Genomic DNA, 14976 nt, shown 5'->3' with positions numbered 1-14976 from the left:
GGCGGAAGCCGATATGGGGCAGGCGCCGAATAATCCCCCTACAAAGGATGCGGATAGATTATCCGCTACTAACTCAGAAGTGGAAAGTGCCATGAATCATAGGCGCCGCCGGGCCGTACTCCGCGACGCTTGTTTCTCACCAGAGGCATTTGATGCCTTCAATTTCGGAGAGGCGTACCTCTGTGCTGCTCAAGATGGTCTAGCCAGAGCCACGGATCAGTATGTAAAGGATGTATGGGTAAGTAAATCTGGCGATTTATATGTATCAGTAGCCCCTGAGACTTGAAACAGTTAGCAGAACTGATTTAAGGATCATCTTTAATGTGCAGATTCTTACAGAGAAGAATACTAGGCTGTCCCAGGAGCTGGAGGAATGCAAGACCCAACTGCGGGCCGCTGTTGCCACATTGCAGGAACAGAAAAAGTCTCCCGCTGGTAACATTTACTTTAAAGAATGATGGTTACCATATAGTGTGTGGCGTGGGTGCAGATCTAACAATAGATTTTGCAGATGAATCCGGAGAAAATCCAGGGGACCAGCATGTCGTGCGACAGCTAGAGGCTGGCAAACGCGTGCTGACTGAGGTTGGGCGGGAGAAAAACAATCTCCAAGACGCCAATGTCAAGCTGAGTGTGGAACTAAAAGACATTCGAGCCCAGCTTGCAGACTCCGAGAAGGAGAAAAAGCGGCTTCGGCGCGGCATTTTTAGTAAGTGCTTGAACGAATCCTTTTAAAGGAGTTCGACAAAGAAGCCGACTAACAGCGTTATGTCTGTAGGTATGCTGACGTGTCGTCCCGCAGAGGAGATGCCCGGGTTTGCGGGTGATCTTCTGTTCGAGCTGTCACATCTGCACGAACAAGTTCGGCAGGTGATGCAGGGTGTTGCCCAGGCCCCGTGGCCGTCCATCTCCCTGCTAGAGGGCGTTACAGAGCTTGCGGAGAAGCTCAAGGGAGCACGGCGGCACTTCCGATTATGGAAGGTATCAGCGTGCTGACAGGGTGCCAGAGAAGCCTGGGCCATGGTGAAGACGCGGTATACCAAGGCAGACCCAAATCACATGGCCGAGGTCGGACCTGTGGGGCCCGACGGAAAAGAGATCCCCGTTAGCTTAGTTTATGGGCAAGTAGAATTAGCCGCAAAGTATTCCCAACAGCATTGTAAGCTAGGCCGCCTATTGGATGGTATAGAAGAGGAATTTAGTCAGTCTGCATGACTATGTAATTAAAGTGACATGTATAATGCCTTCTAGCCGGATTGTAGATCATTTGTCGTTGCGGACCTTTTCGCTTCAACCTCCGGGCCCAATAGTCCGGAGTGTATCCGAATACCCGCTCAGTTATATAAGAACCGGGGTATGCGTGGAGACCAGGCGTAGGGGTCATTAGTGCTTTATCAGACAAGTGCCCAACTAGTAGTGTTATATTACATGGGTAGTAAGAAACATCTTCCAGGGAGAATAGTTCCGTTAAGGGTTCCTTTCCCTGGGTAAGCATGCCCTAAAGTGCATGTCCGGACTGCGATAGGAAACGCAGGAAAAACATCTGGGGGAAGATATGCACAATAAAATAAAAATCATCTTTTGTTCACCGACCGAGTATTCCCTTAAGAACGCTAGCTTTCGGCTTCACCCAGTCTGAGGTACACATCCGGCTGACCCGGCAGTAACAATCGCAGAGGTGCTCCCCTTATGCTCTAGCCGAATTAACGGGAATGTAGGGCATAAATACAAGAGTCAGGCAACCCAGCTTGGCCAAAAATTAAGTCATATCGATGCATATAATGGTGAAAAAAGGTACATGCGGAAGTATAACACATGTGTGGGGCACGAGGCCCAGATAAATAATTTAAGCTTCTATGAAAGAAGCCCCCAGGTATGAAGAGTGTGGCTAGCGCATCTGTAATGTGCAGGCGAGGCACGAGGTGACCCTTGAAGGCCTAGAGAAATAATAAAAGAAAGAAAGAAAGAGAACAAAACAGATAATGTATATGCAGAAAATGGACAAAGGGAGGGGACTAACATAGAGTCCGGTGAGGCGTAGAATCTTCGGAGCCTGGCCGTGTTCCATGGGTTCGGCTCGAGTCGACTAGTCGATGCATCCCGCAGTGGGTACGCTCCACCGGTCAGAACTTGGTCAATAATGAAGCAACCTTCCCATTTGGGCTCGAGCTTGTTCTTTTTCTTATCCGGCAGGCATAGAACTAGTTCGCCAACGCTATAAGTTTTGGCCCGTACTTCTCTGCTTTGGTATCTGCGAGCCTGTTGCTGATAAAATGCGGGACGGGCTTTGGCTACGTCGCGCTCCTCCTCCAGGGTGTCCAAACTATCCTGCCGATCGAGCTCGGCTTCTCTTTCTTCGTACATGCGCACTCGAGGTGAGTCATGAATTATGTCACAGGGCAAGACTGCCTCTGCACCGTACACCATAAAGAAGGGTGTATATCCGGTACTACGATTCGGCGTGGTCCGCAGCCCCCAGAGTACGGAGTCGAGCTCCTCTACCCAGTGCGTGTTAGACTCCGTTAAGGAGCGCACTAATCTGGGTTTAATGCCGCTCATTATAAGACCGTTTGCTCGCTTGACTTGACTGTTGGTTTATGGGTGATAGACTGAAGCATAATCGAGCTTGATGCCCATTTTGCTGCACCAGAGTTTTACCTCGTTGGCTGTGAAGTTTGTGCCATTATTAGTGATGATGCTGTGGGGGACGCCATAACAGTGTACAACCCCGGATATGAAGTCTATCACCGGTCCGGATTTGGCTGTTTTAACAGGTTTGGCCTCTATCCATTTGGTGAATTTATCCACCATGACCAATAAGTATTTTTTCTTGTGGGTTCCCCCTTTAAGGGGTCCAACCATGTCAAGCCCCCAGACCGCAAAGGGCCATGTTATGGGGATTGTTTGGAGGGCGGTGGGTGGCATGTGACTTTGATTTGCAAAGAGCTGGCAACCGGCGCAGCGTTGGACCAAGTCCTGTGCATCTGCCCGGGCCGTTGGCCAATAGAATCCTGTACGGAAGGCCTTGCTTACAAGAGCCCGGGTTGCGGCGTGATGGCCGCCGAGTCCGGCGTGAATTTTTGCCAAAAGATTCCGCCCTTCCTCTCCGGAGATGCACCTTTGAAGGACTCCGGTAGTGCTTTTTTGTACAATTCTCCCTCATGGACCCTGTAGGCCTTGGATCACCGCACTATGCAGCGTGCCTCATTTTGGTCCTTCAGAAGTTCATATCTAGTTAGGTAGGCCAGGAATGGTTCTGTCCACGGGGCAATAATAGCCATTATTTCATGGGCTGAAGGTGTTATTTTGGTGGCGGAGCCTCCGATTGTGCCAGAGAGTTCGGTATCGGGTATTTTGGCCGGGTCCGGACTGTTGTTGCCGGTGTCCCCTTCCCATACTACGGATGGCTTGAACAGCCTTTCCAAAAATATGTTGGGGGGACCGCATCACGTTTTGCGCTGATGCGGGCGAGGATATCCGCCGCCTGATTGTTTTCCCGAGCCACATGGTGAAATTCGAGCCCCTCGAACCGAGCTGACATTTTTAGGACGGCATTTCGATAGGCCGCCATTTTCGGATCCTTGATGTCAAAGTCTCCATTTATTTGGGATATTGCGAGGTTTGAATCCCCACGCACCTCCAGGCGTTGAATGCCCATGGAGACTGCCATCCGAAGACCATGCAACAGAGCTTCGTATTCGGCTGCATTGTTGGAGTCTGTATACAATATTTGTAATACGTACTGAACGGTATCTCCGGTTGGGGACGCCAGGACGACGCCAGCCCCTAGACCAGCCAGCATTTTAGAACCGTCGAAGTGCATGATCCAATTGGAGTATGCGCCGTACTCTTTAGGGAGTTCGGCCTCCGTCCATTCGGCGACGAAGTCGGACAATACTTGTGACTTAATGGCTCATCGAGGTTTGTATGTTATGTCGAACGGGAGGAGCTCAATGACCCATTTGGCAATCTGGCTCGTAGTGTCGCGGTTGTTTGTAATATCATTAAGTGGCACTTCCGAGGCTACTGTAATCGAACACTCTTGAAAGTAGTGTCGCAGCTTCCGCAATGCCATGAATACCACATATGCTATCTTTTGGTAATGCGGGTACCGTTGATTTGCATGGAGTGAGGATAGTGGATACATAGTATACCGGCTTCTGAAGAGGGAATTTATGTCCGTCCGCTTCCCGTTCAACAACGAGCACCGCGCTTACAACTTGATGAGTTGCCGCAATGTACAACAGCATTGGTTCGCCGATGTTTGGCGCGGCCAGGATTGGGTTGGTTGCCAAGATGGCCTTTATTTCTTCCAATCCGGCTGTGGCCGCGTCTGTCCACTCGAAGTGTTCGGTGCGCCGAAGGAGGCGATAAAGGGGTAAAGTTGTTTCTCTTAAGCGGGAGATAAAGCGGCTTAGAGCCGCCACACATCCAGTTAACTTCTGGGTTTGTTTGAGGTCTGTTGGGGTAGCCAACTGTGACAAAGCTCGGATTTTGGTCGGATTAGCTTCAATACCTCTACTGGAGACAATGAAACACAGGAGCTTTCCGGCTGGTACGCTGAAGACGCATTTTTCCGGATTGAGCTTGATGTCGTATGTTCGGAGGTTGTCGAATGTGAGCCTCAAGTCGTCTATCAAAGAGTCGACGTGTTTGGTTTTGACGACCACATCGTCTACGTATGCCTCTACTGTTTTGCCGATTTGTTTCTCCAGACATGTATGAATCATGCGCTGATATGTTGCGCCGGCGTTTTTGAGCCCAGAAGGCATTGTGTTAAAACAGAAGGGACCGTATGGTGTGATGAATGCCTTTGCGGCTTGGTCGGACTCCGCCATCTTGATTTGGTGGTAGCCGGAGTATGCGTCGAGGAAACACAATGACTCGTGTCCTGCGGTAGCATCAATGATTTGATCGATGCGTGGGAGGGGGAAGGGATCCTTTAGGCAAGCTTTATTGAGGTCTTTGAAATCGACACAAAGGCGCCAGGATTTGTCCTTCTTTGGTACCATCACCAGGTTTGCTAGCCAGTCCGGGTGTTTTATTTCTCTGATGAATCCGGCCTCCAATAACTTGGCTAGTTCCTCTCCCATGGCATGTCTCTTAGGTTCGGAGAAACGCCGAAGAGCTTGCTTGACCGGCTTGAATCCCTTTAGGATATTGAGGTTATGCTCGGCCAGCCTGCGTGGGATTCTTGGCATGTCTGAGGGATGCCAGGCGAATATGTCCCAGTTCTCACGCATGAGCTCTCGTAGTGCGGTGTCCACAGCGGGGTTTAACTGTCCCCGATGGAGGCTGTTTTTGTAGGGTCCGTTGGGTGGACTTGGAATTTGACTATTTCATCCGTTTGTTTAAAAGAGGTGGACTTGGATCTCTTGTCGAGTATCACGTCGTCCCTGTCCACTGTGGAGCGTAGCATGGTTAATTCCTCGGTCGAGAGGGCTTCGGATAATGCCTCGAGGGCCAGTGTGGCTCTTTTGTTTTCAGCGCGGAGTGCTGTGTCCGGATCACTAGCGAGAGTGATGATTCCGTTGGGCCTGGGCATTTTGAGCTTCATGTACCGTAATGGGGTACGGCTTGGAAGATTGTGAACGCCTCCCGTCCTAAAAGAGCGTGATAACCACTGCTGAACGGGGCCACTTGGAATGTAATTTCTTCAGACCTGTAATTATCCGGCATGCCGAATACCACATCTAGTGTGATTTTTCTAGCACAGCGTGCTTCCCGACTGGGATGATTCCTCTAAAGGTTGTGCTACTTTGCTCAATGCGGTTCCAGTCTATTTCCATCTGTTGAAGAGTTTCCTCATAGATGAGGTTTAATCCGCTGCCGCCGTCCATGAGTACTTTGGTGAGTCGAAAGCCGTCCACGATTGGACTGAGGACCAGTGCGGCTGGTGCTTGGGATGTTCGGAATTTAGGTTCGTCACTGGCATTGAAGGTAATAGCCGTGTCACTCCATGGATTTATTTCTGCTACGTGGCCGATTTCGGCCATGCTGCGGAGTGTTCGCTTGCGCCTATTATTTGACGCGAAGGTCTCAAACACTGTTAACACCATATTGTTATCCACGGGATGGTGCTCTGTGGTATTTGGGATAAGAAGATCATCACCACTTTTGGCCACCTGCCGGAGTATCCAACATGCTCTAAGGTTGTGCGTTGGTATTGTATCCGTTGTACTATGAATTTTGCAGGGTCCGTTGAGCCATCCCTCCAGTACGGTTCCATGCCCTGTAGAGGGTTTTTGCTTTTTGGTAGTTGACCCGGGTGTATTGTGATAATGCACCCTTTTATTTCGGACTGGGTTTGTATTCAGGGCCGGATTATCCCAAAAGTTTGTTTCGGTTTTCCAGGCACTTTCCATCGCACAGTACTTTCGTACTATGGACGCCAAGTCAGCGAAGCGTGTTATCTCTTGGCGATTTATGGCGTTAAGGATTCCCTTGTCCGTGCAATTATTGCAGAAAAATAGGATTGCGTCTTCCTCGCGATAGTCCTTAACCTTGTTCATCGCAAGGAGGAATCTGGCCCAATAGTGATGTACTGTTTCCTGGGGCTCTTGCCTAATGTGGGAAAGATTGCTTATGTTTGGGTGGGTGGGTGGAATTGAATCCGAACCCCTACCCGATCTGGGATCCAGGGGCCGAGGACTTTCCAATTTTGGAAGTTCTGGTTCCGGGATGTTACCCGATAATCCTGGCCCGCTGCCTGATTCTAAGTTCAGGGATTTGATGTTGTCCTCCCGCGAACGGGCGTCCGACTCGGAGAGCTCGGGAATCTGGACATAGTTGGTCCTCAAGATAGAGGAAAGGTCGCCGCATTGTTCTTCCACCACTGCAATATGATGGGTGACCGGTGGAGAGTTAATCTCCCTTTGATCGGGTTTAAGCCCAATCCGATTATAGTCCGTAGCGACTCCCAAGGCGGCGATGCGATCCAAGAGCTCGTTTAAGGAGGCGAGCTCCATTGGATCCATCTGTTCGGCGAGTGCCGATTTGACGTGGAGGTTTATTTCCCGAGAAGTCATCGTCGGTGCGGCGGCCGAACAGGCGGTCATGATGAAACCGCCTAGCCAGAAAGTTTGGCCGACAGCCAAAGCTCCTCCAGCAGTAGTACCATCTCTAAAGACGAGACGAGACATCCTTCCTTCTGGCGACGACACAGAGGAACTCTCAATGAAAGCACCAATGTCGGTGTCAAAACCGGCGGATCTCGGGTAGGGGGTCCCGAACTGTGCGTCTAAGGCGGATGGTAACAGGAGGCAGGGGACACGATGTTTTACCCAGGTTCAGGCCCTCTTGATGGAGGTAAAACCCTACATCCTGCTTGATTTATTCTTGATGATATGGGTATTACAAGAGTTGATCTACCACGATATCGGAGAGGCTAAACCCTAGAAGCTAGCCTATGGTATGATTGTATGTTGTCCTACGGACTAAAACCCTCCGATTTATATAGACACCGGAGAGGGCTAGGGTTACACAAGGTCGGTTACAAAGGAGGAGATATACATATCCATATTGCCTAGCTTGCCATCTACGTCAAGTAGAGTCCCATCCGGACACGAGACGGAGTCTTCAATCTTTTATCTTCATAGTCCAACAGTCCGGCCAAAGGATATAGTCCGGCTGTCCGGAGACCCCCTAATCCAGGAATCCCTCAATGACGATGTACTGCTTTTGTACATTTAAGCTAGGTTGTGCCAGCGCATGGTAAAACGAGCGAGAGAGGGAGGGAGGTTTAGGTGGGCCGCAACACTGGGTTTACTTTCTCTATGTTCTCTTTTCTTTTTCTATTTAAAATAAATTGAAACTATGAAGAAAATCACAAAGGGATTTAAGTGGAATTTTGAAGGTAAAGACATATTTCTAGAACCCTTGAAATATGTCTGGTTTTACAAAAGTGGTTTGGGGATTTTTGTGGAAACTTTAAATCCAAACAAGTTTGAATAAATTTCAAACTGTTTGAATTTGAAACCCAATTCAGATGAGCTCCAAATTGGCTCAAATTTTAGGAGGTGTTTCAAGGTAGTGGAATGGATTTATGGGGAAAATGGAACATTTAATTTGCAATTAAAATGTATCCCAAATTTCAGAAGCCTTTAAAGAGAGAAGTGGAAAGTGGGAAAAGGTAAAATGGAAAGGTCTCAAGTGACTTCCTAGAAGTGCTCAAGATTTCAAATTGATGTGAACTTATTAATGCCATCAAAAGAAACATAAAAAACCCCATACATAAGCATCCATGGCATAATTATATATTACAAATAGGTCCACAAGGTAGGTTTTGGGTTGGGGCTGTTATAAAGGAGAAAGCGGGTGTGGAGGCTGGCGACCCACGCCTAAGGAGGGCGTCGGGCCGGGATGGGGAAAGGGCTCGGGCGGGGATGGGGGGTGCCGCCACCGATGCAGTCACCGCCATGGCCGGCATGAAATATTGTCGCCGTAATATTTCACCACGATGTAACTCGGCCATCAACACCAAGTGGTGCAATAATCCCCAAGAAAGTAACTTGTTTTACGTTGGTTATTTGGCTGAATATGCTCTATGTGTTGGTCATTTGACCAGATATGCAACTTGTTGATCATGTCCTCCTTTGCTATCCTTCCCATGAACATTGTACATGAATGTGGAGACGAAGAAATTTCATCCTCATGCGTTGTTTGTTGAAGTTGAATGTGCAGCCCAAGTGGCTACTATCCATTGCCCATGTTGTCAAGACCGCTGGCATCAGCAATGAAGATGAAGATGGTGATCCAACCGACCCAAAAAAAGTAAAGCCGACCAAGAAGGTTGGAAGGGGGATCCATAGGAGGAAGTGAGAAGGAGAAGGAGAAGTGAGAAGTAGAAACAACCAAGATGATGGAGAAGTTCAAAGGCATCATGGGCAAGAAGGAGGAGGCTTGTGCCAAGCACCATGACATCAAGGAGGAAAAGAGGGTGATGAGTTTTGACATCTTCATGGAGGCAACAAAGAAGAAGATCACCCTTGAAGAGCAAAATACCAAGCTCGAAGAGAGGAGGGTTGCGCTCACGACCTCTTTGGAGGAAACTAAGATGTTGACCATGAAGATGGACGAGTTGGATCCCAATGCGGAAAATATCGTGCATGTCATTCATGCAAAGATGTTGAAGCGCTTGGCAGCAGAGATGGCAGATGCGGAAGTCGACGACGAGCCGGCGATGGAGTAATGATGGACGAGGTACAATCATCTGGTCTAGTAGGGCACAGTTAACACAAACAGACTGGAACTTTTCTGATCGGGCGCTTGTAAAAACTAATGAACATCCATCGTTTTTTGGTTGTGAAGCATATGTATGCACTTTTATTTGCTCATCAAATTTGTACTGATCATTATTGTACTTCAAATGTATATGGACGGTGCCGGACTTGGATGAACATTTTGGGGATGGCGTTGGATGGCTGCCTCCCTTATCCGTGTAGTTGGACTCGTCTGCAGATGGATAATGACTCCCGATTTGGGGGGGGGGGGCATAGGATATGTCCTTATCTTAAATTTTCCTCATAAACGTTTTGCGGAATATTCATAATTTTTCTTATGTTCATACATATATTGTACAACTTGGTGGTCAAGGTGACATCTAAATACCATGCCAGTGTCCAAAACGTTAGTTGGTTGTGAACTAAAGGAAGAAAGGGCCCCTAGTATCCATATGAAACTAATCCTAGACACACTTACTTTAGAAATTTACCCGCTAGTATTGTAAGATATAAAAAATGCAATGTACATCACAATAGTTCAATGTTGTTGCATTGGAGATGTGTCTATGTAGTCGTTCTTCAAAACGTTCAAATATTATAGCACAGTTTGATGGTCAAGATGGCATCTGAAGACCATGCCAATGTCCAAAATATTAGCTTCTTGTGAACCACAGATAGAAAGGACCACCTTGCATCTGCATGAGACTAATCTCTAGACACACCTATGCTAGCAAGTTTGCTCACTAGTAATGCAAGAGATACATATGCCACATACCTCACGATAATTCATTGTACCTCATTGGGGATGTGTCTATCTAGTCGTCCTTCGAAACATTCAAATATTACAGTAAAATTTGGTGGTGAAGGTCACATTTGAAGACCTTGTGAATGCCCAAAATGCTAGTTTATTTTAAACCGGAGGTAGAGTAAGGATCCTCCCAGCGTCTGCATGTGACTAATCCCTAGACACAGTTATGTTAGTGGTTTGCTCCCTAGTATTGCAAGAGATAGAGATGCCACGTGCCTCATGAAAATTCACTGTTGCCTCATTGGAGATATGTCCATATAGTCGTTCTTCAAAACATTCAAATATTATGGTACAATTTGGTGGTCAAGGTCATAGTTGAAGACCTTTCTAAATCCTAAAATGTTAGTTTCTTGTCAACCATAGGTGGAATGGACCCCTAGCGTGTGCATGAGACTAATCCTAGACATACTTAAGTTAGCGCTTTCACTACTAGGAAATACCTTATAGGTAGAGGCATAACAGGAGAGCGTGGCTAAAGGGTCGCACTACTGCTACTTGGCAGTAGTGCGGGCCAAAGAAAAGCGCTCTAGGTGTGCATTAGTAGTAGCGCTGGCCCACTACACTCGTGATACTACTAAGTGGGCCCCACAGTGCCCCCATGGGCTGGCCATAGTAGCATGTAGGTTACTAGGCCTGCGCTACTGCCTAGTAGCGCGGGCCTAATAACCCGCGCTACTAATGTGGCCAGCTCGTCCCCAGCTCCCCTACCCACTTAGAAGCAACGTGGGCCCGTATCCCATGCTATAGCTAATGGGCTTAGCAGTAGCAGGGGCCCACATCCCACACTGCTACTAAGCCCATCTTATCATATTCGCTCGGGTGCCCTCACTCTCCCTCTCCACTCTCTCCCCCGCACCGGCCCTCCCCACGCTTGCCCGCCATCGCCGTCACCCACCGCCGCTGACACTCGTGTGAAGGAAATATGCCCTAGAGGCAATAATAAAGTTGTTATTTATATTTCCTTATATCCCGATAAATGTTTATTATTCATACTACAATTGTATTAACCGGAAACTCAATACATGTGTGAATACATAGACAAACAGAGTGTCACTAGTATGCCTCTACTTGACTAGCTTGTTAATCAAAGATGGTTAAGTTTCCCAGCCATAGACATGAGTTGTCATTTGATGAATGGGATCACATCATTAGAAAATTATGTGATTTACATGACCCATCCGTTAGCTTAGCACTATGATCGTTTAGTTAATTGCTATTGCTTTCTTCATGACTTATACATGTTCCTATGACTATTAGATTATGCAGCTCCCGAATACCGTAGGAACACCTACTGTGCTATCAAACGTCACAATGTAACTAGGTGATAATAAAGATGCTCTACAGGTGTCTCTAATGATGTTTGTTGAGTTGGCATAGATCGAGATTAGGATTTGTCACTCCGATTGTCGGAGAGGTATCTCTGGGCCCTCTCGGTAATGCACATCACTATAAACCTTGCAAGCAATGTGAATAATGAGTTAGTTGTGGGATGTTGCATTATGGAACGAGTAAAGAGACTTGCCGGTAACGATATTGAACTAGGTATGATGATACCGACGATCGAATCTCGGGCAAGTAACATACCGATGACAAAGGGAACAACATATGTTGTTATGCGGTTTGACCGATAAAGATCTTCGTAGAATATGTAGGAATCAATATGAGCATCTAGGTTCCACTATTGGTTATTGACCGGAGATGAGTCTCGGTCATGTCTACATAGTTCTCAAACCCGTAGGGTCCGCGTTCTTAACGTTCGATGACAATATGTATTGTGAGTTATGAGATTTGATGTGTTGAAGGTTGTTCGGAGTCTCGGATGTGATCATGGATATGATGAGGAGTCTCGAAATGGTCGAGACATAAAGATTGATATATTGGAAGGTTATGTTTGGACACCGGAAAGGTTTCGGATAGGTTCGGGCATTTTCCGGAGTACCGGGGGGTTACGGAAACCCCCAGGGGGTTAATGGGCCTTCATGGGCCCTAGTGGAAGAGAGGAGGAGGCGGCCAGGTGGAGGCGTGCGCCCCCAAGCCCAATCCGAATTGGGGTAGGGTTTGGGGGGGCTTTCCTTCTCGCCCTCTTCCTTTTCCTTCTTCTCCTACTCCAACTAGGAAAGGGGGAAACCTACTCCTACTAGGAGTAGGAATCCCCCCTTAGGGCGCGCCCCATGAGGCCGGCCCTCCTCCTCTTCCCCTCCTTTATATACGGGGGAGGGGGCACCCCATAGACACACAAGTTGGTGTTTAGCCGTGTGTGGTGCCCCCCTCCACAGTTTTCCACCTCGATCATATTGTCGTAGTGCTTAGGCGAAGCCCTGCGTCGGTAACTTCATCATCACCGTCACCACGTCGTCGTGCTGATGAAACTCTCCCTCGGCCTCAGCTGGATCTAGAGTTTGAGGGACGTCACCGATCTGAACGTGTGCAGATTGCGGAGGTGTCGTGTGTTCGGTACTTGATTGGTTGGAGCGCGAAGACGTTCGACTACATCATCCGCGTTACTTAACGCTTCAGCTTTCGGTCTACGAGGGTACGTGGACACACTCTCCCCACTCGTTGCTATGCTTCTCCTAGATAGATCTTGCGTGATCGTAGGAATTTTTTTGAAATACTACGTTCCCCAACATCCTGCTCATCCTCCACCAAGGTAGCTCCTCACTCCTCCTTCACCTCCCTCCCTCCCTACCTCATGCCTCGTCCCTCCCCCTCCATCCTGCCTCGTCCGTCCTCCTCCTCCCTCCACACCTCGCTCCCTCCCTACACCTCCCCCCTTCTCCCTCCCCCCGCTTCGTCCCTCCCTCCACCTCCCTTTGTTTTTGAATGTAGGCTTATTCTAGTAATGTAGTAATAGCAATTATTAGTAAACAAGTTTAGTAATAGAAAATTTTAGGTATTGAAATGTTATATGAGAAATTTTAAGGTATCAAATTTAGTAATAGAAATTTTTAGTAAAAAAATAGGTATAGAAATTTTAGTAAAAAATAGTAATAGAAAATTTTAGGTAAAGAAAATTTTCAATATAGAAATGTATTGGAATGCTATATGAGAAATTTTTAGCTATAAAATTTAGTAATAGAAATTTGTAGTAAAAAATCCAGGTATAGAAATTTTAGTAATATAAATGTTTAGTTATAGAATTTTTTAATATAGAAATGTATTGGAATGCTATATGGGAAATTTTTAGGTATCAAATTTAGTAATAGAAATTTTTGGTAAGAAAATTTAGGTATAGAAATTTTTAGTCATTTCTTTTTCATTATAGAAATGTATTGGACAATTTAATCATTTTTATGTTTTATCACTTTGTCATCAAAGAGTGCTATATAAGATTTGATGATCTAAATGTTTTACTCGCTGGAATATGCAGGCTTTGTAGTGTCACGTCTCCCTGGAGTGATCTTCATCGGAGCTTCCTCTACTTCCTCTACACCCGAGTCGGTGAGCTAAAAGTTCACCTCCTCCTTCTCTTCTCCTCAGACATGTGTATGGTGATATTTGGACATGTATTGGTTGTCTCTTTGGACATGTGGCCTATGTTTGCACCGAGCACCTCTGAGTGGCCTATGTTTTGCTGGAATGTTGATTCATCTCTGTTCCAGAAAATTTCACGCGCTCGATATGTCCTATTTTAGCAAAGGTCATGCCGGAATTTTCCATGGATTTCAGCATCACTTGTGCTATAAAGTAGGAAATAATGAGTGCCTGTGATTGCTACCTCTTGAGCATGCGTTGGTTTTCCCTTGAAGAGGAAAGGGTGATGCAGCAAAGTAGCGTAAGTATTTCCCTCAGTTTTTGAGAACCAAGGTATCAATCCAGTAGGAGACTACATGCAAGTCGCCTAGTACCTGCACAAACAAATAAGAACCTTGCAACCAATGCGATAAAGGGGTTGTCAATCCCTTCATGGCCACTTGCAAAAGTGAGATCTGATAAAGATAATAAGATAAATATTTTTGGTATTTTTGTTGTATAGATTGGAAAGTAAAGATTGCAAAATAAATAGTAAACTAGAATTGTAGATCGGAAACTTATATGATGTAAAGTAGACCCGGGGGCCATAGGTTTCACTAGTGGCTTCACTCAAGATAGCATATATTACGACGGGTGAACAAATTACTGCCGAGCAATTGATAGAAAAGTGCATAGTTATGAGAATATCTAGGCATGATCATGAACATAGGCATCATGTCCGTGTCTAGTAGACCGAAACGATTCTGCATCTACTACTATTACTCCACACATCGACCTCTATCCAGCATGCATCTAGAGTACTAAGTTCATAAGAAAAGAGTAACGCATTAGGCAAGATGACATGATGTAGAGGGATAAACTCAAGCAATATGGTATAAACCCCATCTTTTTATCCTCGATGGCAACAATACAGTACGTGCCTTGCTGCCCCTGCTGTCACTGGGAAAGGACACCGCAAGATTGAACCCAAAGCTAAGCACTTCTCCCATTGCAAGAAAGATCAATCTAGTAGGCCAAACCAAACTGATAATTCGAAGAGACTTGCAAATATATCATATCATGCATATAAGAATTCAGAGAAGAATCAAATATTGTTCATAGATAATCTTGATCATAAACCCACAATTCACTGGATCTTGACAAACACACCGCAAAAAGAATCACATCGAATAAATCTCCAAGAACATCGAGGAGAACTTTGTATTGAGGTCCAAAGAGATAAGAAGCCATCTAGCTAATAATTATGGACCCGAAGGTCTATGGTAAACTACTCACACATCATCGGAGAGTCTATGGTGTTGATGTAGAAGCCCTCCGTGATCGAATCCCCCTCTGGCAGATCGCCGGAAAAGGTCCCAGATGGGATCTCACGGGTACAGAAGGTTGCGGCAGTGGAAAAGTGGTTTCATGTCTCCCCTGGATGTTTTCAGGGTATAAGAGTATATATAGGCGAAGGAAGTAGGTCGGTGGAGC

The sequence above is a fragment of the Triticum aestivum genome, chromosome 5A (genome assembly GCF_018294505.1).
Source record: "Triticum aestivum cultivar Chinese Spring chromosome 5A, IWGSC CS RefSeq v2.1, whole genome shotgun sequence".
In the NCBI taxonomy this organism is placed as follows: Eukaryota; Viridiplantae; Streptophyta; class Magnoliopsida; order Poales; family Poaceae; genus Triticum; species Triticum aestivum.
The sequence above is the reverse complement of the archived record's forward strand: the minus strand, read 5'-3'. Positions refer to the sequence as shown.